At 41.3% G+C, this 22,960-nt stretch overlaps 1 long non-coding RNA gene across 3 annotated transcripts; it reads right to left on the reverse strand.

Annotated features, from left to right (window-relative positions):
- Positions 1-20,213: 20,213 nt before the first annotated feature.
- LOC119315974 lies at positions 20,214-22,657 on the reverse strand. 3 transcript variants are annotated; one of them, XR_005152819.1, is made up of 6 exons: positions 22,381-22,657; positions 21,816-21,930; positions 21,503-21,683; positions 20,821-20,913; positions 20,637-20,723; positions 20,214-20,530 (listed from the first exon to the last, which is right to left on the reverse strand). It is a non-coding gene; the product is annotated as an uncharacterized LOC119315974 (long non-coding RNA). The 3 variants fall into 3 exon arrangements; XR_005152818.1 differs by having other exon boundaries at positions 21,503-21,688; XR_005152820.1 differs by having other exon boundaries at positions 21,464-21,688.
- Between the last annotated feature and the right edge of the window lie 303 nt (positions 22,658-22,960).

Genomic DNA, 22,960 nt, shown 5'->3' on the forward strand with positions numbered 1-22,960 from the left:
CACCGGAGGCCATGGAGGAGGAAGCCGGAGGGGTCACCATCGCCATGGAGGCCAAGGACCAGAGGGAGAACCTTTCCCCATCTAAGGGGGGCATGGAGGAGGAAGCACAAAGGGGAGAACCGCTCCCCCTCTCTCTTGGTGGCGCCGGAGTGCCATCGGGGGAACCATCGTCGCGGTGATCGTCTTCATCAACATCACCATGCTCATCTCTTTTATGTGGTCCACTCTCCCGCACCCTGATACGTCTCCAACGTATCTATAATTTTTGATTGCTCCATGCTATATTACCTACTGTTTTGGACTATATTGGGCTTTATTTTCCACTTTTATATTATTTTAGGGACTAACCTATTAACCGGAGGCCCATCCCAGAATTGTTGTTTTTTTCCTATTACAGTGTTTTGGAGAAACAGAATATCAAACGGAGTCCAAACGGAATGAAACCTTCGGGGACGCGATTTTCTCATCAGATAAGACCCAGGAGACTTGGACCCTCCGTCAAGAAAGCCACGAGGCGGTCACGAGGGTGGAGGGTCCCCCCCTAGGGCGCGCCCCTGCCTCGTGGGCCCCTCGAAGCTCCACCGACGTACTCCTTCCTCCTATATATACCTACGTACCCCCAAACAATCAGATACGGAGCCAAAAACCTAATTCCACCGCCGCAACTTTCTGTATCCACAAGATCCCATCTTGGGGCCTATTCCGAAGCTCCGTCGGAGGGGGCATCGATCACGGAGGGCTTCTAAATCATCATCCAAGCCCCTCCGATGAAGTGTGAGTAGTTTACTTCAAACCTGCGGGTCCATAGTTAGTAGCTAGATGGCTTCTTCTCTCTTTTTGGATCTCAATACAATGTTCTCCCCCTCTCTCGTGGAGATCTATTTGATGTAATCTTCTTTTTGCGGTGTGTTTGTTGAGACCGATGAATTGTGGGTTTATGATTCAGTCCATCTATGAATAATATTTGTATCTTCTCTGAATTCTTTTATGTATGATTGGTTATCTTTGCAAGTCTCTTCGAATTATCAGTTTGGTTTGGCCTACTAGATTGGTTTTTCTTGCCATGGGAGAAGTGCTTAGCTTTGGGTTCGATCTTGCGGTGTCCTTTCCCAGTGACAGAAGGGGCAGCAAGGCACGTATTGTATTGTTTCCATCGAGGATAACAAGATGGGGTTTTTATCATATTGCATGAAACTATCCCTCTACATCATGTCATCTTGCTTAAGGCGTTACTTTGTTTTTAACTTAATACTCTAGATGCATGCTGGATAGCGGTCGATGAGTGGAGTAATAGTAGTAGATGCAAGCAGGAGTCGGTCTACTTGTCTCGGACGTGATGCCTATATACATGATCATACCTAGATATTCTCATAACTATGCTCAATTCTGTCAATTGCTCAACAGTGATTTGTTCACTCACTGTAAAATACTTATGCTCTTGAGAGAAGCCACTAGTGAAACCTATGGCCCCGGGTCTCTTTCTCATCATATCAATCTCCATCACTTTATTATTGCTTTGCTTTTTTACTTTGCCCTTTTACTTTTCACTTTGCATCTCTATACCAAAAATACCAAAAATATTATTTATCATCTCTGTCAAATCTCACTTTCGTAAGTGACAGTGAAGGGATTGACAACCCCTAAGCGCGTTGGTTGCGTTGAGCTATTGTTTTTGTGTAGGTACCAGGGACTCGCGCGTAGCCTCCTACTAGATTGATACCTTGGTTCTCAAAACTGAGGGAAATACTTACGCTACTTTGCTGCATCATCCTCTCCTCTTCGGGGAAATCCAACGCAGTGCTCAAGAGGTAGCAAGAAGAATTCCTGGCACCGTTGCCGGGGAGTGTGCGCAAAAGTCAACATACCAAGTACCCATCGCAATCCCTATCTCCCGCATTACATTATTTGCCATTTGCCTCTCGTTTTCCCCTCCCCCACTTCACCCTTGCCGTTTTATTTGCCCTCTCTCTCTATCCTCCCTCTCTTTCTCTATTTGGCTCTTTTTGCCCGTTTGCCTTTTGTTTGCTCGTGTGTTGGATTGCTTGTTTGTCGCGATGGCTCAAGATAATACCAAATTGTGTGACTTCACCAATACCAACAATAATGATTTCCTTAGCACTCCGATTGCTCCTCTTACCGATGCTGAATCTTGTGAAATTAATGCTGCTTTGCTGAATCTTGTCATGAAAGATCCGTTTTCCGGCCTTCCTAGTGAAGACGCCGCTACCCATCTTAATAGCTTCGTTGATTTGTGTGACATGCCAAAGAAGAAAGATGTCGATAATGATATTGTTAAATTGAAGCTATTTCCTTTTTCGATTAGAGATCATGCTAAAGCTTGGTTGTCATCTTTGCCTAAAAATAGTATTGATTCATGGAACAAGTGCAAAGATGCTTTTATCTCTAAGTATTTTCCTCCCGCTAAGATCATCTCTATTAGAAACGATATTATGAATTTTAAGCAACTTGATCATGAACATGTTGCACAAGCTTGGGAGAGAATGAAATTAATGATACGTAATTGCCCTACTCATGGTTTGAATTTGTGGATGATTATACAAAATTTTATGCAGGATTGAATTTTGCTTCTAGAAATCTTTTAGATTCAGCCGCGGGAGGCACTTTCATGGAAATCACTTTAGGAGATGCTACTAAACTCCTAGATAATATTATGGTTAATTATTCTCAATGGCACACTGAAAGATCCACTAATAAAAAAGTGCATGTGATAGAAGAAATTAATGTTTTGAGTGGAAAGATAGATGAACTTATGAAATTAATTGCTACTAAGAGTGTTTCATCTGATCCTAATGATATGCCTTTGTCTACTTCAATTGAGAATAATAATGAATCTATGGATGTGAATTTTGTTGGTAGGAATAATTTTGGTAACAACGCGTATAGAGGAAATTTCAACTCTAGGCCTTATCCTAGTAATCCCTCTAATAACTATGGTAATTCCTACAACAATTCTTATGGAAATTATAATAAGATGCCCTCTGATTTTGAATCTAATATTAAAGAATTTATTTCTTCGCAAAAGAATTTTAATGCTATGATTGAAGAAAAATTGCTTAAGATTGATGATTTGGCTAGGAACGTTGATAGAATTTATCTTGATGTTGATTCTTTAAAGCTTAGATCTATTCCTTCTAAGTATGTTATCAATGAGTCTCTCAAAGCCATGAGAATTTCCATTGATGAGTGCAAGGAAAGAACCGCTAGGATGCGTGCTATGAAAGATGCCTTTATTAAAGCGTGTTCTTCCAATTCCTATGAAAATAAAGATGAAGATCTAAAAGTTATTGATGCGTCCCCTATTAAATCTTTGTTTTGCAATATTAATCTTGATAATGATGGGACTGAATATGATCCACCTTTACCTAGAAGGCGTTCTAAAAATTCAGAGTATTTAGATCTTGATGGTGAAATTGATAAAAGTGGGATTAAAAGAAATAAAACCCTAGATGATGCTAAACCCACTATATTGGATTTCAAGGAATTTAATTATGAAAATTGCTCTTTAATTGATTGTATTTCCTTGTTGCAATCCGTGCTAAATTCTCCTCATGCTTATAGTCAAAATAAAGCCTTTACCGAACATATCGTTGATGCCTTGATGCAATCTTATGAAGAAAAACTTGAGTTGAAAGTTTCTATTCCTAGAAAACTTTATGATGAGTGGGAACCTACTATTAAAATTAAAATTAAAGATTATGAGTTTTATGCTTTGCGTGATTTGGGTGCTAGTGTCTCTACTATTCCCAAAACTTTGTGTGATTTGCTAGATTTCCGTGATTTTGATGATTGCTCTCTAAACTTGCATCTTGCGGATTCCACTATTAAGAAACCTATGGGAAGAATTAATGGTGTTCTTATTGTTGCAAATAGGAATTATGTGCCCGTAGATTTTATCGTTCTTGATATAGATTGCAATCCTTCTTGCCCTATTATTCTCGGTAGACCTTTCCTTAGAACGGTTGGTGCAATTATTGATATGAAGGAAGGGAATATTAGATTTCAATTTCCATTAAAAAAGGGCATGGAACACTTCCCTAGAAAGAAAATAAAATTACCATATGAATCTATCATGACAGCCACTTATGGATTGCCTACCAAAGATGGCAATACCTAGATCTATTCTTGCTTGTTATGCCTAGCTAGGGGCGTTAAACGATAGCGCTTGTTGGGAGGCAACCCAATTTTATTTTTATTCCTTGACTTTTGCTCCTGTTTAGTAATAAATAAATTATTTACCCTCTGTTTTGGTTGTGTTTTTTTGTGTGTTTAATTAGTGTTTGTGCCAAGTAGAACCGTTGGGAAGACTTGGGGAAAGTCTTATTGAACTTGCTGTAAAAAACAGAAACTTTAGCGCTCACGAGAACTGCTTTAATTTTTATTTGGAGAGTGCTATTTAGTTAATTATTTTTTAATATGATTAATAGATAAATTACTCACGTCCAGAAATTTATTTTCGAATTTTTGGGGTTCCAGATCTTGCGCTAGCTACAGATTACTACAGACTATTCTGTTTTTGACAGATTCTGTTTTTCGTGTGTTGTTTGCTTATTTTGATGAATCTATGGCTAGTAAAATAGTTTGTAAACCATAGAGAAGTTGGAATACAGTAGGTTTAACACCAATATAAATAAAGAATGAGTTCATTACAGTATCTTGAAGTGGTCTTTTGTTTTCTTTCGCTAACGGAGCTCACGAGATTTTCTATTTTAAGTTTTGTGTTGTGAAGTTTTCAAGTTTTGGGTAAAGATTTGATGGATTATGGAACAAGGAGTGGCAAGATCCTAAGCTTGGGGATGCCCATGGCACCCCCAAGATAATCTAAGGACACCTAAAAGCCAAAGCTTGGGGATGCCCCGGAAGGCATCCCCTCTTTCGTCTACTTCTATCGGTAACTTTACTTGGAGCTATATTTTTATTCACCACATGATATGTGTTTTGCTTGGAGCGTATTTTATGATTTGAGTCTTTGCTTGTTAGTCTACCACAATCATCCTTGATGTACACACCTTTTGAGAGAGCCATACATAATTTGTAATTTGATAGAATACTCTATGTGCTTCACTTATATCTTTTGAGCTCTATAGTTTAACTCTAGTGCTTCACTTATATCTTTTGAGTTTTATAGTTCTAGTGCTTCACTTATATCTTTTAGAGCATGGTGGTGGATTTGTTTTATAGAAACTATTGATCTCTCATGCTTCACTTAGATTATTTTGAGAGTCTTAATAGCATGGTAATTTTCTTAATTATAATATGCTTGGTATTCAAGATTTGCAAAACTTTCTTTTGAGTGCGTTGAATACTAAGAAAAAAATTGATGCTTGATAATTGTTTTGAGATATGAGGATGGTGATATTAGAGTCATGCTAGTTGAGTAGTTGTGAATTTGAGAAATGCTTCTGTTAAAGTTTGTGATTCCGTAGCATGCACGTATGGTGAACCGTTATGTGATGAAGTCGGAGCATGATTTATTTGTTGATTGTCTTCCTTATGAGTGGCGGTCGGGGACGAGCGATGGTCTTTTCCTACCAATCTATCCCCCTAGGAGCATGCGCGTAATACTTTGCTTTGATAACTTCTAGATTTTTGCAATAAGTATATGAGTTCTTTATGACTAATGTTGAGTCCATGGATTATACGCACTTTCCATCCTTCCACCATTGCTAGCCTCTCTAATACCACGCACTTTTCGCCGGTATCATACACCCACCAAATACCTTCCTCAAAACAGCCACCATACCTACCTATCATGGCATTTCCATAGCCATTCCGAGATATATTGCCATGCAACTTTCCACCGTTCCGTTCATTATGACACGCTCCATCATTGTCATATTGCTAGCATGATCATGTAGTTGACATCGTATTTGTGGCAAAGCCACCGTTCATAATTCTTTCATACATGTCACTCTTGATTCATTGCATATCCCGGTACACCGCCGGAGGCATTCATATAGAGTCATATTTTGTTCTAAGTATTGAGTTGTAATTGTTGAGTTGTAAGAAAAATAAAAAGTGTGATGATCATCATTTTTAGAACATTGTCCCAAGTGAGGAAAGGATGATGGAGACTATGATTCCCCCACAAGTCGGGATGAGACTCCGGACGAAAAATAAAAGAGGCCATAAAAAAGAGAAGACCCAAACAAAAAAATGAGAGAAAAAGAGAGAAGGGACAATGTTACTATCCATTTACCACACTTGTGCTTCAAAGTAGCACCATGATCTTCATGATAAAGAGTCTCTCATTATGTCACTTTCATATACTAGTGGGAATTTTTCATTATAGAACTTGGCTTGTATATTCCAATGATGGGCTTCCTCAAAATGCCCTAGGTCTTCATGAGCAAGCAAGTTGGATGCACACCCACTTAGTTCTTTTGTTGAGCTTTCATATACTTATAGCTCTAGTGCATCCGTTGCATGGCAATCCCTACTCACTCACATTGATATCTATTGATGGGCATCTCCACAGCTCGTTGATATGCCTAGTTGATGTGAGACTATCTTCCCCTCTTTTTTTCTTCTCCACAACCACCATTCTATTCCACATATAGTGCTATATCCATGGCTCACGCTCATGTATTGCGTGAAGATCGAAAAAGTTTTGAAAATGTCAAAAGTATGAAACAATTGCTTGGCTTGTCATCGGGGTTGTGCATGATTTAAATACTTTGTGTGGTGAAGATAGAGCATAGCCAGACTATATGATTTTGTAGGGATAGCTTTCTTTGGCCATGTTATTTTGAGAATACATAATTGCTTTGTTAGTATGCTTGAAGTATTATTATTTTTATGTCAACATGAACTTTTGTCTTGAAACTTTTGAATCTGAATATTCATACCACAATTAATAAGATTTACATTGAAATTATGCCAACTAGCACTTCGCATCAAAAATTCTGTTTTTATCATTTACCTACTCGAGGACGAGCAGGAATTAAGCTTGGGGATGCTTGATACGTCTCCAACGTATCTATAATTTTTGATTGCTCCATGCTATATTACCTACTATTTTGGACTATATTGGGCTTTATTTTCCACTTTTATATTATGTTTGGGAATAACCTATTAACCAGAGGCCCAGCCCAGAATTGCTGTTTTTTGCCTATTACAGTGTTTTGGAGAAACAGAATATCAAACGGAGTCCAAACGGAATGAAACCTTCGGGGACGTGATTTTCTCATCAGATAAGACCCAAGAGACTTGGACCCTCCGTCAAGAAAGCCACGAGGCGGTCACGAGGGTGGAGGGTCCCCCCCTAGGGCGCGCCCCTGCCTCGTGGGCCCCTCGAAGCTCCACCGACGTACTCCTTCCTCCTATATATACCTACGTACCCCCAAACAATCAGATACGGAGCCAAAAACATAATTCCACCGCCGCAACTTTCTGTATCCACAAGATCCCATCTTGGGGCCTGTTCCGAAGCTCTGCCGGAGGGGGCATCGATCACGGAGGGCTTCTACATCATCATCCAAGCCCCTCCGATGAAGTGTGAGTAGTTTGCTTCAAACCTGCGGGTCCATAGTTAATGCTAGATGGCTTCTTCTCTCTTTTTGGATCTCAATACAATGTTCTCCCCCTCTCTCGTGGAGATCTATTTGATGTAATCTTCTTTTTGCGGTGTGTTTGTTGAGACCGATGAATTGTGGGTTTATGATTCAGTCCATCTATGAATAATATTTGAATCTTCTCTGAATTCTTTTATGTATGATTGGTTATCTTTGCAAGTCTCTTCGAATTATCAGTTTGGTTTGGCCTACTAGATTGGTTTTTCTTGCCATGGGAGAAGTGCTTAGCTTTGGGTTCGATCTTGCGGTGTCCTTTCCCAGTGACAGAAGGGGCAGCAAGGCACATATTGTATTGTTGCCATCAAGGATAACAAGATGGGGTTTTTATCATATTGCATGAAACTATCCCTCTACATCATGTCATCTTGCTTAAGGCATTACTCTGTTTTTAACTTAATACTCTAGATGCATGTTGGATAGCGGTCGATGAGTGGAGTAATAGTAGTAGATGCAGGCAGGAGTCGGTCTACTTGTCTCGGACGTGATGCCTATATACATGATCATACCTAGATATTCTCATAACTATGCTCAATTCTGTCAATTGCTCAACAGTAATTTGTTCACCCACCGTAGAATACTTATGCTCTTGAGAGAAGCCACTAGTGAAACCTATGGCCCCCGGGTCTCTTTCTCATCATATCAATCTCCATCACTTTATTATTGCTTTGCTTTTTTACTTTGCCCTTTTACTTTTCACTTTGCATATCTATACCAAAAATACCAAAAATATTATTTATCATCTCTGTCAGATCTCACTTTCGTAAGTGACAGTGAAGGGATTGACAACCCCTAAGCGCGTTGGTTGCGTTGAGCTATTGTTTTTGTGTAGGTACAAGGGACTCGCGCGTAGCCTCCTACTGGATTGATACCTTGGTTCTCAAAAACTGAGGGAAATACTTACGCTACTTTGCTGCATCATCCTCTCCTCTTTGGGGAAATCCAACGCAGTGCTCAAGAGGTAGCAAGAAGAATTCCTGGCGCCGTTGCCGGGGAGTCTGCGCAAAAGTCAACATACCAAGTACCCATCACAATCCTTATCTCCCGCATTACATTATTTGCCATTTGCCTCTCGTTTTCCTCTCCCCCACTTCACCCTTGCCGTTTTATTTGCCCTCTCTCTCTATCCTCCCTCTCTTTCTCTATTTGCCTCTTTTTGCCCATTTGCCTTTTGTTTGCTCGTGTGTTGGATTGCTTGTTTGTCGCGATGGCTCAAGATAATACCAAATTGTGTGACTTCACCAATACCAACAATAATGATTTCCTTAGCACTCCGATTGCTCCTCTTACCGATGCTGAATCTTGTGAAATTAATGCTGCTTTGCTGAATTTTGTCATGAAAGATCCGTTTTCCGGCCTTCCTAGTGAAGACGCCGCTACCCATCTTAATTGCTTCGTTGATTTGTGTGACATGCAAAAGAAGAAAGATGTCGATAATGATATTGTTAAATTGAAGCTATTTCCTTTTTCTCTTAGAGATCATGCTAAAGCTTGGTTTTCATCTTTGCCTAAAAATAGTATTGATTCATGGAACAAGTGCAAAGATGCTTTTATCTCTAAGTATTTTCCTCCCGCTAAGATCATCTCTATTAGAAACGATATTATGAATTTTAAGCAACTTGATCATGAACATGTTGCACAAGCTTGGGAGAGAATGAAATTAATGATACGTAATTGCCCTACTCATGGTTTGAATTTGTGGATGATTATACAAAATTTTATGCAGGATTGAATTTTGCTTCTAGAAATCTTTTAGATTCAGCCGCGGGAGGCACTTCTATGGAAATCACTTTAGGAGATGCTACTAAACTTCTAGATAATATTATGGTTAATTATTCTCAATGGCACACTGAAAGATCCACTAATAAAAAAGTGCATGCGATAGAAGAAATTAATGTTTTGAGTGGAAAGATGGATGAACTTATGAAATTATTTGCTACTAAGAGTGTTTCATCTGATCCTAATGATATGCCTTTGTCTACTTTGATTGAGAATAAAAATTAATCTATGGATGTGAATTTTGTTGGTAGGAATAATTTTGGTAACAACGCGTATAGAGGAAATTTTAACTCTAGGCCTTATCCTAGTAATCCCTCTAATAATTATGGTAATTCCTACAACAATTCTTATGGAAATTATAATAAGATGCCCTCTGATTTTGAATCTAATATTAAAGAATTTATTTCTTCGCAAAAGAATTTTAATGCTATGATTGAAGAAAAATTGCTTAAGATTGATGATTTGGCTAGGAACGTTGATAGAATTTATCTTGATGTTGATTCTTTAAAGCTTAGATCTATTCCTCCTAAGCATGATATCAATGAGTCTCTCAAAGCCATGAGAATTTCCATTGATGAGTGCAAGGAAAGAACCGCTAGGACGCGTGCTATGAAAGATGCCTTTATTAAAGCGTGTTCTTCCAATTCCTATGAAAATAAAGATGAAGATCTAAAAGTTATTGATGTGTCCCCTATTAAATCTTTGTTTTGCAATATTAATCTTGATAATGATGGGACTGAATATGATCCATCTTTACCTAGAAGGCGTTCTAAAAATTCGGAGTATTTAGATCTTGATGGTGAAATTGATAAAAGTGGGATTAAAAGAAATAAAACCCTAGATGGTGCTAAACCCACTATATTGGATTTCGAGGAATTTAATTATGAAAATTGCTCTTTAATTGATTGTATTTCCTTGTTGCAATCCGTGCTAAATTCTCCTCATGCTTATAGTCAAAATAAAGCCTTTACCGAACATATCGTTGATGCCTTGATGCAATCTTATGAAGAAAAACTTGAGTTGAAAGTTTCTATCCCTAGAAAACTTTATGATGAGTGGGAACCTACTATTAAAATTAAAATTAAACATTATGAGTTTTATGCTTTGTGTGATTTGGGTGCTAGTGTCTCTACTATTCCCAGAACTTAGTGTGATTTGCTAGATTTCCGTGATTTTGATGATTGCTCTCTAAACTTGCATCTTGCAGATTCCACTATTAAGAAACCTATGGGAAGAATTAATGATGTTCTTATTGTTGCAAATAGGAATTATGTGCCCTTAGATTTTATCGTTCTTGATATAGATTGCAATCCTTCTTGCCCTATTATTCTCTGTAGACCTTTCCTTAGAACGGTTGGTGCAATTATTGATATGAAGGAAGGGAATATTAGATTTCAATTTCTATTAAAAAAGGGCATGGAACACTTCCCTAGAAAGAAAATAAAATTACCATATGAATCTATCATGACAGCCACTTATGGATTGCCTACCAAAGATGGCAATACCTAGATCTATTCTTGCTTGTTATGCCTAGCTAGGGGCGTTAAACGATAGCGCTTGTAGGGAGGCAACCCAATTTTATTTTTATTCCTTGACTTTTGCTCCTGTTTAGTAATAAATAAATTATTTAGCCTCTGTTTTGGTTGTGTCTTTTTGTGTGTTTAATTAGTGTTTGTGCCAAGTAGAACCGTTGGGAAGACTTGGGGAAAGTCTTGTTGAACTTGCTGTAAAAAACAGAAACTTTAGCGCTCACGAGAACTGCTGTCATTTTTATTTGGAGAGTGCTATTTAGTTAATTATTTTTGAATATGATTAATAGATAAATTACTCACGTCCAGAAATTTATTTTCGAATTTTTGGGATTCCAGATCTTGCGCTAGATACAGATTACTACAGACTATTCTGTTTTTGACAGATTCTGTTTTTCGTGTGTTGTTTGCTTATTTTGATGAATCTATGGCTAGTAAAATAGTTTGTAAACCATAGAGAAGTTGGAATACAGTAGGTTTAACACCACTATAAATAAAGAATGAGTTCATTACAGTATCTTGAAGTGGTCTTTTGTTTTCTTTCGCTAACGGAGCTCACGAGATTTTCTATTTTAAGTTTTGTGTTGTGAAGTTTTCAAGTTTTGGGTAAAGATTTGATGGATTATGGAACAAGGAGTGGCAAGATCCTAAGCTTGGGGATGCCCATGGCACCCCCAAGATAATCTAAGGACACCTAAAAGCCAAAGCTTGGGGATGCCCCGGAAGGCATCCCCTCTTTTGTCTACTTCTATCGGTAACTTTACTTGGAGTTATATTTTTATTCACCATATGATATGTGTTTTGCTTGGAGCGTCTTTTATGATTTGAGTCTTTGCTTGTTAGTCTACCACAATCATCCTTGATGTACACACCTTTTGAGAGAGCCATACATAATTTGGGATTTGATAGAATACTCTATGTGCTTCACTTATATCTTTTGAGCTCTATAGTTTAACTCTAGTGCTTCACTTATATCTTTTGAGTTTTATAGTTTTGCTCTAGTGCTTCACTTATATCTTTTGGAGCACGGTGGTGGATTTGTTTTATAGAAACTATTGATCTCTCATGCTTCACTTAGATTATTTTGAGAGTCTTAATAGCATGGTAATTTGCTTAATTATAATATGCTTGGTATTCAAGATTTGTAAAACTTTCTTTTGAGTGCTTTGAATACTAAGAAAAAAATTGATGCTTGATAATTGTTTTGAGATATGAGGATGGTGATATTAGAGTCATGCTAGTTGAGTAGTTGTGAATTTGAGAAATGCTTGTGTTAAAGTTTGTGATTCCCGTAGCATGCACGTATGGTGAACCGTTATGTGATGAAGTCGGAGCACGATTTATTTGTTGATTGTCTTCCTTATGAGTGGCGGTCGGGGACGAGCGATGGTCTTTTCCTACCAATCTATCCCCCTAGGAGCATGCGCGTAATACTTTGCTTTGATAACTTCTAGATTTTTGCAATAAGTATATGAGTTCTTTATGACTAATGTTGAGTCCATGGATTATACGCACTTTTCTTCCTTCCACCATTGCTAGCCTCTCTAATACCGCGCACTTTTCGCCGGTATCATACACCCACCAAATACCTTCCTCAAAACAGCCACCATACCTACCTATCATGGCATTTCCATAGCCATTCCGAGATATATTGCCATGCAACTTTCCACCGTTCCGTTCATTATGACACGCTCCATCATTGTCATATTGCTAGCATGATCATGTAGTTGATATCGTATTTGTGGCAAAGCCACCGTTCATAATTCTTTCATACATGTCACTCTTGATTCATTGCATATCCTGGTACACCGTCGGAGGCATTCATATAGAGTCATGTTTTGTTCTAAGTATTGAGTTGTAATTGTTGAGTTGTAAGAAAAATAAAAAGTGTGATGATCATCATTTTTAGAACATTGTCCCAAGTGAGGAAAGGATGATGGAGACTATGATTCCCCCACAAGTCGGGACGAGACTCCGGACGAAAAATAAAAGAGGCCATAAAAAAGAGAAGACCCAAACAAAAAAATGAGAGAAAAAGAGAGAAGGGACAATGTTACTATCCTTTTACCACACTTGTGCTTCAAAGTAGCACCATGATCTTCATGATAAAGAGTCTCTCATTATGTAACTTTCATATACTAGTGGGAATTTTTCATTATAGAACTTGGCTTGTATATTCCAATGATGGGCTTCCTCAAAATGTCTTAGGTCTTCATGAGCAAGCAAGTTGGATGCACACCCACTTAGTTCTTTTGTTGAGCTTTCATATACTTATAGCTCTAGTACATCCGTTACATAGCAATCCCTGCTCACTCACATACAACCCTTTGACGGTGGCGCAAAGGGCGAGCCCTCGCGCTAGCCTCGTCAAAAAATTACTGTCGCAGGAATTGGGGTTGCGCCGCTCATCTACCGCAGATAAAACCTCCCCACGTTATCTTCGCCACGAAGGCAGCAGCAGCACGCGGCCTCCCTCTCTCTCGTTTCCTCTCCCAGACTCCCACATATCCCTCCGCCTCGGCCGCCACGAGCATCTCCAGCGGGATAGGAACTGGCTCCGCTCTCATCACTGTCACGCACTCCTCGCCATCTAACCAGCCTGACGAGGAGGCGGACAGCGAGGCACCAGTGCCACAGCGGGAGGAATCAGAGAGCCAAGAAGATGGAGAAGTGTAGAGGCAAGCAAGGGGGCGTCAGGCAGAGAAAGAGAGGACTAGTCGTCGGATGTGTGTGTGTAGGACATGTGGGACCCAAGGCCAAAAGAGATGTATATGCAGTCGCGTGTGCGTTGTAAGAATCAGCTATTGAGAAATATCAGAGAATTATTTCCCCTTCTCCAAGCTCTGCTCCTCACCTACCCCTCTTTCTTCTCGATCTCACCTTGTCCTTGCTCGATTCCTCATCCCCTCCTGTCGATCCCGATGGGGTCGTTACAGATTTGGTACTCAGAGCCTCTCGGTCCGCCACTGCGCCCTCACTCCCTCAATCCGGCCGTAACATCCACCGCGAAGGGTGTCTGGTTGCTCCGGCGACTGGACGCAAAATCCCAAGTGGGGTAGGTCCGATTTGGGGCGGCTGCAACGGCGCCGTCGGCAGCCCCATCTGCGCAGACGAAATTCGTCTTGCAAGCCATGGAGGGCGTCCAGAAAACCTTGGAGGATTTGCTGCAAAAATGTTCTTCCCTCACAACAGAGGTCCAACAACTGGGCACGCAGGTGGCTGATTTCGGCGAGGGCCTCGACACAGTCAAGCGGAAGCAGGCTCAACAGGATGCAGCCGCTCGTGCTGCACCCTCCTCCTCAACGGCACCCGCGGCGGCTCTCCTCATCAACAATGGACCACCGCTGCTCCATCCACCACCGGTCCATGCTCGCCCTGCTCAGGGTCGCCACGACAACCACCGCGAGCGTCGACCCTCTCCTCTGCCATCTCCCTGCGACAACTATCGCCACAAACCACCCGAGCATGATTTTCCGCGCTTCGGGGGCGAAGCGCCACGCCTCTGGTTCGACCTATGCCACACCTACTTCGAGCTCTACCAGACGCCACCGGAGCAGTGGGTGACCACGGCGGTGCTCTACATGGAGGGGCATGCCGCGTTGTGGTGTCAAGCCTTTAAACGAGTCCATGGACTCAGGGACTGGGCTACGTTCACTGCCGCTGTGCAGGCGGAGTTCGGTCAGGACGAGTTTGATGCACTCCTACACCGCCTTCATCATCTGAAGCAATCAGGCAGTGTCACGGACTACCGTCTCGCCTTCGAGTCCATCATGTACCATCTGATCATGCTGGACCCGTCACTCAACAACAAGTTCTTCGTCTCTCAATTCATCATCGGCCTGCGTGACGACGTCCGCACGAGTGTGCGCCAGCACGCGCCCACAAGCGTGTCCAGAGCGGCGGCCTTGGCACGCATCCAAGAAGAAGAAACCGAGCAGGCCAAGCCACGCGGGCGCCCCGCGATCTACGCGTGTGCTCTACCGCCACCACCAGTGGCCGCGGTCGCGGCAGGACCAGTTCCACCACGCAACGACGGCGCCAAACGTGGCCCGGATGACTTCGGCAAAGAGCGCCAACTGCGGGAATTCAGGCACGCCAATGGCTTGTGCTTCAAGTGCGGCGACAAGTACAGCAGAGAACACAAGTGCAACAAGATCGGCCAGTTGCTCACCATCGAGGTTGGCGATCACGGTGAACTTCTGTCAGATGATGCCATCCGTGCCCTTGAACTGCTTGATGAACATCCAAAAGACGCCGCAACCTGTTACCAGATTTCAGTTCACGCCGTCGCAGGCACGGAAGCAACCGGAACCATGCGCCTCCCTGCTCTTGTTGGAAACCAAGTAATGCTGTTGCTGGTGGACTCCGGCAGCACACACACATTCGTCAATGCTGCATTCGCTGCCCGGGCAGGCTGTGTTGTGCAAGCAGCAGAGCCGGTCACCGTGCGTGTGGCCAATGGCGACACTCTCCAATCTACACAGCAAGTATCCCAACTGAATTGGTCGTGCCAGGGACACACATTCAGCACTGACATGCGTCTGCTCGAGCTAGGTGCCTACGATGCGGTCCTCGGAGTCGATTGGCTAGCCCAGTTTAGCCCTATGAACTATCATTGGGGACTCAAGACCATGGAATTCCGTTATGACAGTGTTAATATCAAGTTACAAGGTGTCCGCACTCCCACCGAGCCAACACTGATGAAGTCGGAGCATGATTTATTTGTTGATTGTCTTCCTTATGAGTGGCGGTCGGGGACGAGCGATGGTCTTTTCCTACCAATCTATCCCCCTAGGAGCATGCGCGTAATACTTTGCTTTGATAACTTCTAGATTTTTGCAATAAGTATATGAGTTCTTTATGACTAATGTTGAGTCCATGGATTATACGCACTTTCCTTCCTTCCACCATTGCTAGCCTCTCTAATACCGCGCACTTTTCACCGATATCATACACCCACCAAATACCTTCCTCAAAATAGCCACCATACCTGCCTATCATGGCATTTCCATAGCCATTCCGAGATATATTGCCATGCAACTTTTCACCGTTCCGTTCATTATGACACGCTCCATCATTATCATATTGCTAGCATGATCATGTAGTTGACATCGTATTTGTGGCAAAGCCACCGTTCATAATTCTTTCATACATGTCACTCTTGATTCATTGCATATCCCGGTACACCACCGGAGGCATTCATATAGAGTCATATTTTGTTCTAAGTATTGAGTTGTAATTGTTGAGTTGTAAGAAAAATAATAAGTGTGATGATCATCATTTTTAGAACATTGTCACAAGTGAGGAAAGGACGATGGAGACTATGATTCCCCCACAAGTCGGGATGAGACTCCGGACAAAAAATAAAAGAGGCCATAAAAAAAGAGAAGACCCAAACAAAAAATGAGAGAAAAAGAGAGAAGGGACAATGTTACTATCCTTTTACCACACTTGTGCTTCAAAGTAGCACCATGATCTTCATGATAAAGAGTCTCTCATTATGTCACTTTCATATACTAGTGGGAATTTTTCATTATAGAACTTGGCTTGTATATTCCAATGATGGGCTTCCTCAAAATGCCCTAGGTCTTCATGAGCAAGCAAGTTGGATGCACACCCACTTAGTTCTTTTGTTGAGCTTTCATATACTTATAGCTCTAGTGCATCCATTGCATGGCAATCCCTACTCACTCACATTGATATCTATTGATGGGCATCTCCATAGCTCGTTGATACGCCTAGTTGATGTGAGACTATCTTCCCCTCTTTTTTTCTTCTCCACAACCACCATTCTATTCCACATATAGTGCTATATCCATGGCTCACGCTCATGTATTGCGTGAAGATCGAAAAAGTTTTGAAAATGTCAAAAGTATGAAACAATTGCTTGGCTTGTCATCGGGGTTGTGCATGATTTAAATACTTTGTGTGGTGAAGATAGAGCACAGCCAGACTATATGATTTTGTAGGGATAGAGCATAGCCAAACGGAATGAAACCTTCGGGAACGCGGTTTTCTCATTAGATAAGACCCAGGAGACTTGGACCCTCCGTCAAGAAAGCCACGAGGCGGTCACGAGGGTGGAGGGTGCCCCCCCTAGGGCGTGCCCCCTGCCTCGTGGGCCCCTCGAAGCTCCACCGACGTACTCCTTCCTTCTATATATACCTACGTACCCCCAAACGATCAGATACGGAGCCAAAAACCTAATTCCATCGTCGCAACTTTCTGTATCCACGAGATCCCATCTTGGGGCCTATTCCGAAGCTCCGCCGGAGGGGGCATCGATCACGGAGGGCTTCTACATCATCATCCCATCCCCTCTGGTGAAGTGTGAGTAGTTTACTTCAGACCTACAGGTCCATAGTTAGTAGCTAGATGACTTCTTCTCTCTTTTTGGATCTGGATACAATGTTCTCCCCCTCTCTCGTGGAGATCTATTCGATGTAATTTTCTTTCTGCGGTGTGTTGTTGAGACCGATGAATTGTGGGTTTATGATCCAGTCTATCTATGAATAATATTTGAATCTTCTCTGAATTCTTTTATGTATGATTGGTTATCTTTGCAAGTCTCTTCGAATTATCAGTTTGGTTTGGCCTACTAGATTGGTTTTTCTTGCCATGGGAGAAGTGCTTAGCTTTGGGTTCGATCTAGCGGTGTCCTTTCCCAGTGACAGAAGGGGCAGCAAGGCACGTATTGTATTGTATTGTTGCTATCGAGGATAACAAGATGGGGTTTTTATCATATTGCATGAAACTATCCCTCTACATCATGTCATCTTGCTTAAGGTGTTACTCTGTTTTTAACTTAATACTCTAGATGCATGCTGGATAGCGGTCGATGAGTGGAGTAATAGTAGTAGATGCGGGCAGGAGTCGGTCTACTTGTGTCGGACGTGATGTCTATATACATGATCATACCTAGATATTCTCATAACGATGCTCAATTCTGTCAATTGCTCAACAGTAATTTGTTCACCCGCCGTAGAATACTTATTCTCTTGAGAGAAGCCACTAGTGAAACCTATGGCCCCCGGGTCTCTTTCTCATCATATCAATCTCCATCACTTTATTATTGCTTTGCTTTTTACTTTGCCCTTTTACTTTTCACTTTGCATCTCTATGCCAAAAATACCAAAAATATTATTTATCATCTCTATCAGATCTCACTTTCGTAAGTGACCGTGAAGGGATTGACAACCCCTAAGCGTGTTGGTTGCGTTGAGCTATTGTTTTTGTGTAGGTACGAGGGACTCGCACGTAGCCTCCTACTGGATTGATACCTTGGTTCTCAAAAACTGAGGGAAATACTTACACTACTTTGCTGCATCATCCTCTCCTCTTCGGGGAAATCCAACGCAGTGCTCAAGAGGTAGCACACCCCATTGTAATCCCCTACTTAAACATGGTGCTTTATGCCACATATTATGATTCAATGATGTCTTGCCATCCTATGATGTTTTGAGTAGTTTTCCTTTGTCCTTTGGGTTGATTGATGGTATAGATTGGTTTCAGTTGTATGTTTTATGTTTTATTTTGGTGTTGTCCTATGGTGCCTTCCGTGCCGCGCACACATGAAGAATTCCCATTGTAGGGTGTTGCAATACGTTCATGATTCGCTTATAGTGGGTTGCTAGAGTGACAGAAGTTTAAACCCGGGTAAAGGGGTTGTTGCGTATGGGATAAAGGGGACTTGATACTTTAATGCTATGGTTGGGTTTTACCTTAATGATCTTTAGTAGTTGCGGATGCTTGCTAGAGTTCCAATCATAAGTGCATATGATCCAAGAAGAGAAAGTATGTCAGTTTATGCATCTCCCTCATATGAAATTGCAATAATGATTACCAATCTTGTTAACAATTGTCTAGGACAACTCCGCACGCTGACCCATCATTATTCCATACTCGCTATTTATAATATATAGTAATATATTCTAATTTTATGTTAACAACACCTACTTTTATATTTTAGTTCTCCGATATCATGCAAAGTTATCCTCTTCATACCCACATCGTAGTTTTATTTCTCGTTTCCAGTTGGAAGCAAACGTTCGGTGTACGTAGAGTCATATCAATGGCAGATAGGACTTAAGAGAATATTGATCTTACCTTTAGCTCCTTGTGGGCTCAACACTTCATACTTATCACTTCCAGCTTTGGAAAGTGCTACAATGATTTCTTGCACTTGAGGATTATCAGGCCACCAAATTTACAGGCGGTGGCATGGCACCGCCTACTCCGAGCACTATTCATTGTAGCAGTGTCGTGCTCGATCTGACGGCCAGGGTCGGTCCACCCGGAGATCCGATGGACGGAGTGTATTCGGGAGAGCGATCCGACGGCTGCGAGGGCACATGGCCTAAGGAGGCTTCATTTTACTCCGGACTCTAACAATGGGATGTAAGCACATCACCACCACTGCCACACACATGGATGGGTACCACAACCGTTCTAACCATTTAACTACTGATTGGTTTTAATAACACATTTTTTCTTGCGTTCTTTATAACATATTATTGTGTTTGATAATATGATGTGTCTTAGCTAATTGTCAATAAAAAATGTGTGTGAACTAAGACATGCATAGTTGATTATTTTAGTTTCACTAGTAAGCTTGCACGTGCAACGCACATCTCGACTAATTCATTTTTCAGAGATACATCTACTCCCAATCAAATACAGCTTGCCTACCTGTCTCTCATACTATCATATTCTTATAGTAGTTCTTAACAAGAATGAATGCCGGGTTTGGCAACGTCAGATGCCAAGAATGCACTCACACATTTTAAAGGCAATATAGTTCATACTTTTTGAAGGCAATATCATTTCCAACCAAACGGCATGCACGATGGTTGGCTCTTTTACCCTGGAGATAAATTCATCCTGATCATCTTGTAGACTATCTGGCCTACAATTCCAGTATGTACAAGTACAACACCATTCAGCAGGATCTTTACTATTTTCTAAAAAGATTCCTTTATAGTTTATTCCAAACTGAAAAGGATCTTTATCTATTTTCTGAAAAAAATCCTTTATAGATCATCTTGTACATGTACAGAACAGAAGTAAAAGACAAGTTGGGAGTTGTGCATTTCAAACTGAAAAGGATCATTATCTATTTTCTGAAAATATTCCTTTATAGTTTATTTTTCTTGGTTAGTGAAAGTAAGTAGGAAGACAAGATTATGGTGGAAGTTCTTTCTTCTTTTTCCTGTGGACTGCAGGAGTGATAAAATGGTTTCTTTTGTTTAAGCACTAAAATATTACTTGAGCACACAAGCCTAGTTTATAAATCATGACACTGTTTTCTTTGCTGGAAACCATGTGTGCGATGTAGACCAGTTTTATAACATGAGCAATAGCATCAGCAAGGAAAGTAATATGTAATTACAGAGAGCTAAACCCATATATATCCTCTCAAAATCCATATTCCAATGAACTGTCATTATCTTACTCTCCTTCCTGTAGTATTTATAATTCTTTTCAAGGTAAGCTTCATTAAACAGATGAGAAACTTGCAGGTTCCATTCAAGAGAAAACTTGAGACATACTTTTCTATGCATTGATCTATCAATGATGTTGACAGCAAGGAATAGTGTTTCACCCAGTAGCTCAAGCTTGTACTGCACCTGCATACTGCATTGGACAATGAAACATTGGGGTTTGTAAGAACTTTACATTCCAGAGAATACCAAGATAGACTACTTTGCCGAATCCACTAAGCATCGAATGGAATCCTTACCTCAATCAACCAGTCAATCAGAAAAATACGCCTTTTCTCATTGATATCAGTTTGGTGTGTCATGTAAGTGGGGGGCTCACAACTCAACTTGTACAACACAACAAATTTGGCAATGAGATTATTATTGTCGTACAAGGTCAGAACTCTGTAAATAACTTCGACGGGGTTCCAAGCAGATAATTACCTTGGTCCGTCTGTAGAAGCTATAAATTTCAGCGAGGTATTCGACAACTGCGAGGGAGTTCCTGATGTCATAGCTGTCGATGTCAGGTGCTACCTGGTAACAAAAAGAACAAATATGCTGAAATATGAACAGAGATACTTCAAAAGCAGGATGATGACCATGTAAATGTCTAAAGATCGATTAAATCCTCCATCAACTTATATGAACCAGTTGTTCACAAAATGTCATGCCATCATGACCCAAAGGCATGTCACCCAGACAAACTTCGTACTAACTGTAATTAGCGTGTCCAGCATGTTATCTACCCTGCACAAAAAGAGAACGCGCTTCTTTCACTAATAATTATAGGATGATGTGCTTGTCATACACACAACAGGCATTGTCGCATTCATACCCCCAGTACTACATATAATCCCCCAACTGAAAAGATCCGCTAGTAAAGTCGCTTCCGGCAGTCTGGGGCACCACTGTAGTATGGTAGCTTGACGATTTCGCCATCCGCAGAAATGACGTTGTTCAAGAGTCAAGACATAGCCATAGTCGTAGCAAAGCTCCGTCAAAGCACGTATACCAGTTAGAACTCAAGAGAAGCTATAGAGTTTTACCTGTAGAAATTGTTGAGATGCATCAGAAATCAATTCACCTGAAGTGGAAGTATCGTGTCGGCAGCAAAAAGCGTCACCTTTTGTAGCTTGACGTCGTGGTGATTTGTTAGGACACACTGGGCGAAGAGGTTACGGTTGCAGCTGTGGTTTATGAACCTTGCGAAACTTCCAACAGAGCCAGCATCGATGTAGTCCTCCGGCGCGGTGGTGCCTCGGAATCGTTCTCAACGTGAAGTGATGGCATAAGCATATCAGACCCTGCCCTTTTTTGTACAAGAGTGGAAACAAATCATTTACAAACATCCATTTTTCAGAGACAAACTAAGAAACCGAGCAATGAGACAAATGATGAGTAAGCGAAATGAAAGCTTGAAGCGAAACAATTAGTACCTCCCGTCCATCTTTAGAACCTCCCACTTCTTCAGTCCTCCTCAACACACCAACATACTCACAGATTGGAGCCCCAGGGAGGATGGCTAAACATCTCATCATTAACTAAAAAAATCTGAATGAAAAATCTGAATGTGACCACCTTTGATGAAACAAAAAATGCTAGGAATCATGGAACAGAACAACGAACAACATTGATCCTGCCCCAAATCGAACTCATTGAATGGTGCAATCGGGTGTAACTGCACAATAAATTAAATTTGACTAATATAGGCTTTAAGCAAAAACAATCATAGAGATGAATAGAAATAATTCAATTGAGGGCCAATACCTCATTTGGGGAAAACATCCTAATGGAGATCGGTTTTATTTGCATTCTAAAACCTGGTTGGTCTAACACCATGTTATCAGTACTATACTGTGCAGAATTTTTACTTATTTAATATTTGATTACCTAATTAGCAGTAATCCATGATGGCTATCAAGAATCCATGCATAATATAGAAAAGCATCACCTGTCTAAGAAACAAATAAATCTACAAAAATCAAGTTGCCTCTTGCAAACCTTGTCGACCACCAGCACAGGGGCTCAGCCCGGAGGGGGCGGCTGGGTTGGCTGGGGAGGTCGGGCAGATGCTAGGCAAGCAGGAAACTTGAGCGAACGTGCTTGCCGACCCCGATGCCATCCAGCAACTGGTAACTGGCCACCTCGAAATCGTGTGACGCGGTGATGCTATCCGTCAAGCATCTGGACGATATATTGGGTAGCTGGCCATGGTTAAGTTCGGAGGTGGTGGAGTTGTTGGTCATGCTGAAGAAAAATGCAATGGGTGTTGCAGGGTTGCAAAATGGGTGTTGCAGGGTTGCAAACACACAGAACTTCCTCCGATAAAATTAGTTTTGAACCTAACAGATATAAGCTTTAAACTTGAGATCAACAGCTCTCACCAGGTGAAATCGGGCCTTCAACGAAACACAACCCAAAATTCAATCTGAACAAAATGAAGGAAAATTTGAATGTGGAAAGAATTTAAGATTAGAACCAAACCTACTCACCTGGATGGTTCACGTACGCGACGGAGCTACTGGAGGAGGGCACGCCGAGGAAAAAGACTCGACAGCCGAGGGCGTGACGGGCAAGACAC

The sequence above is a fragment of the Triticum dicoccoides genome, chromosome 6A (assembly GCF_002162155.2).
Source record: "Triticum dicoccoides isolate Atlit2015 ecotype Zavitan chromosome 6A, WEW_v2.0, whole genome shotgun sequence".
NCBI lineage: Eukaryota > Viridiplantae > Streptophyta > Magnoliopsida > Poales > Poaceae > Triticum > Triticum dicoccoides.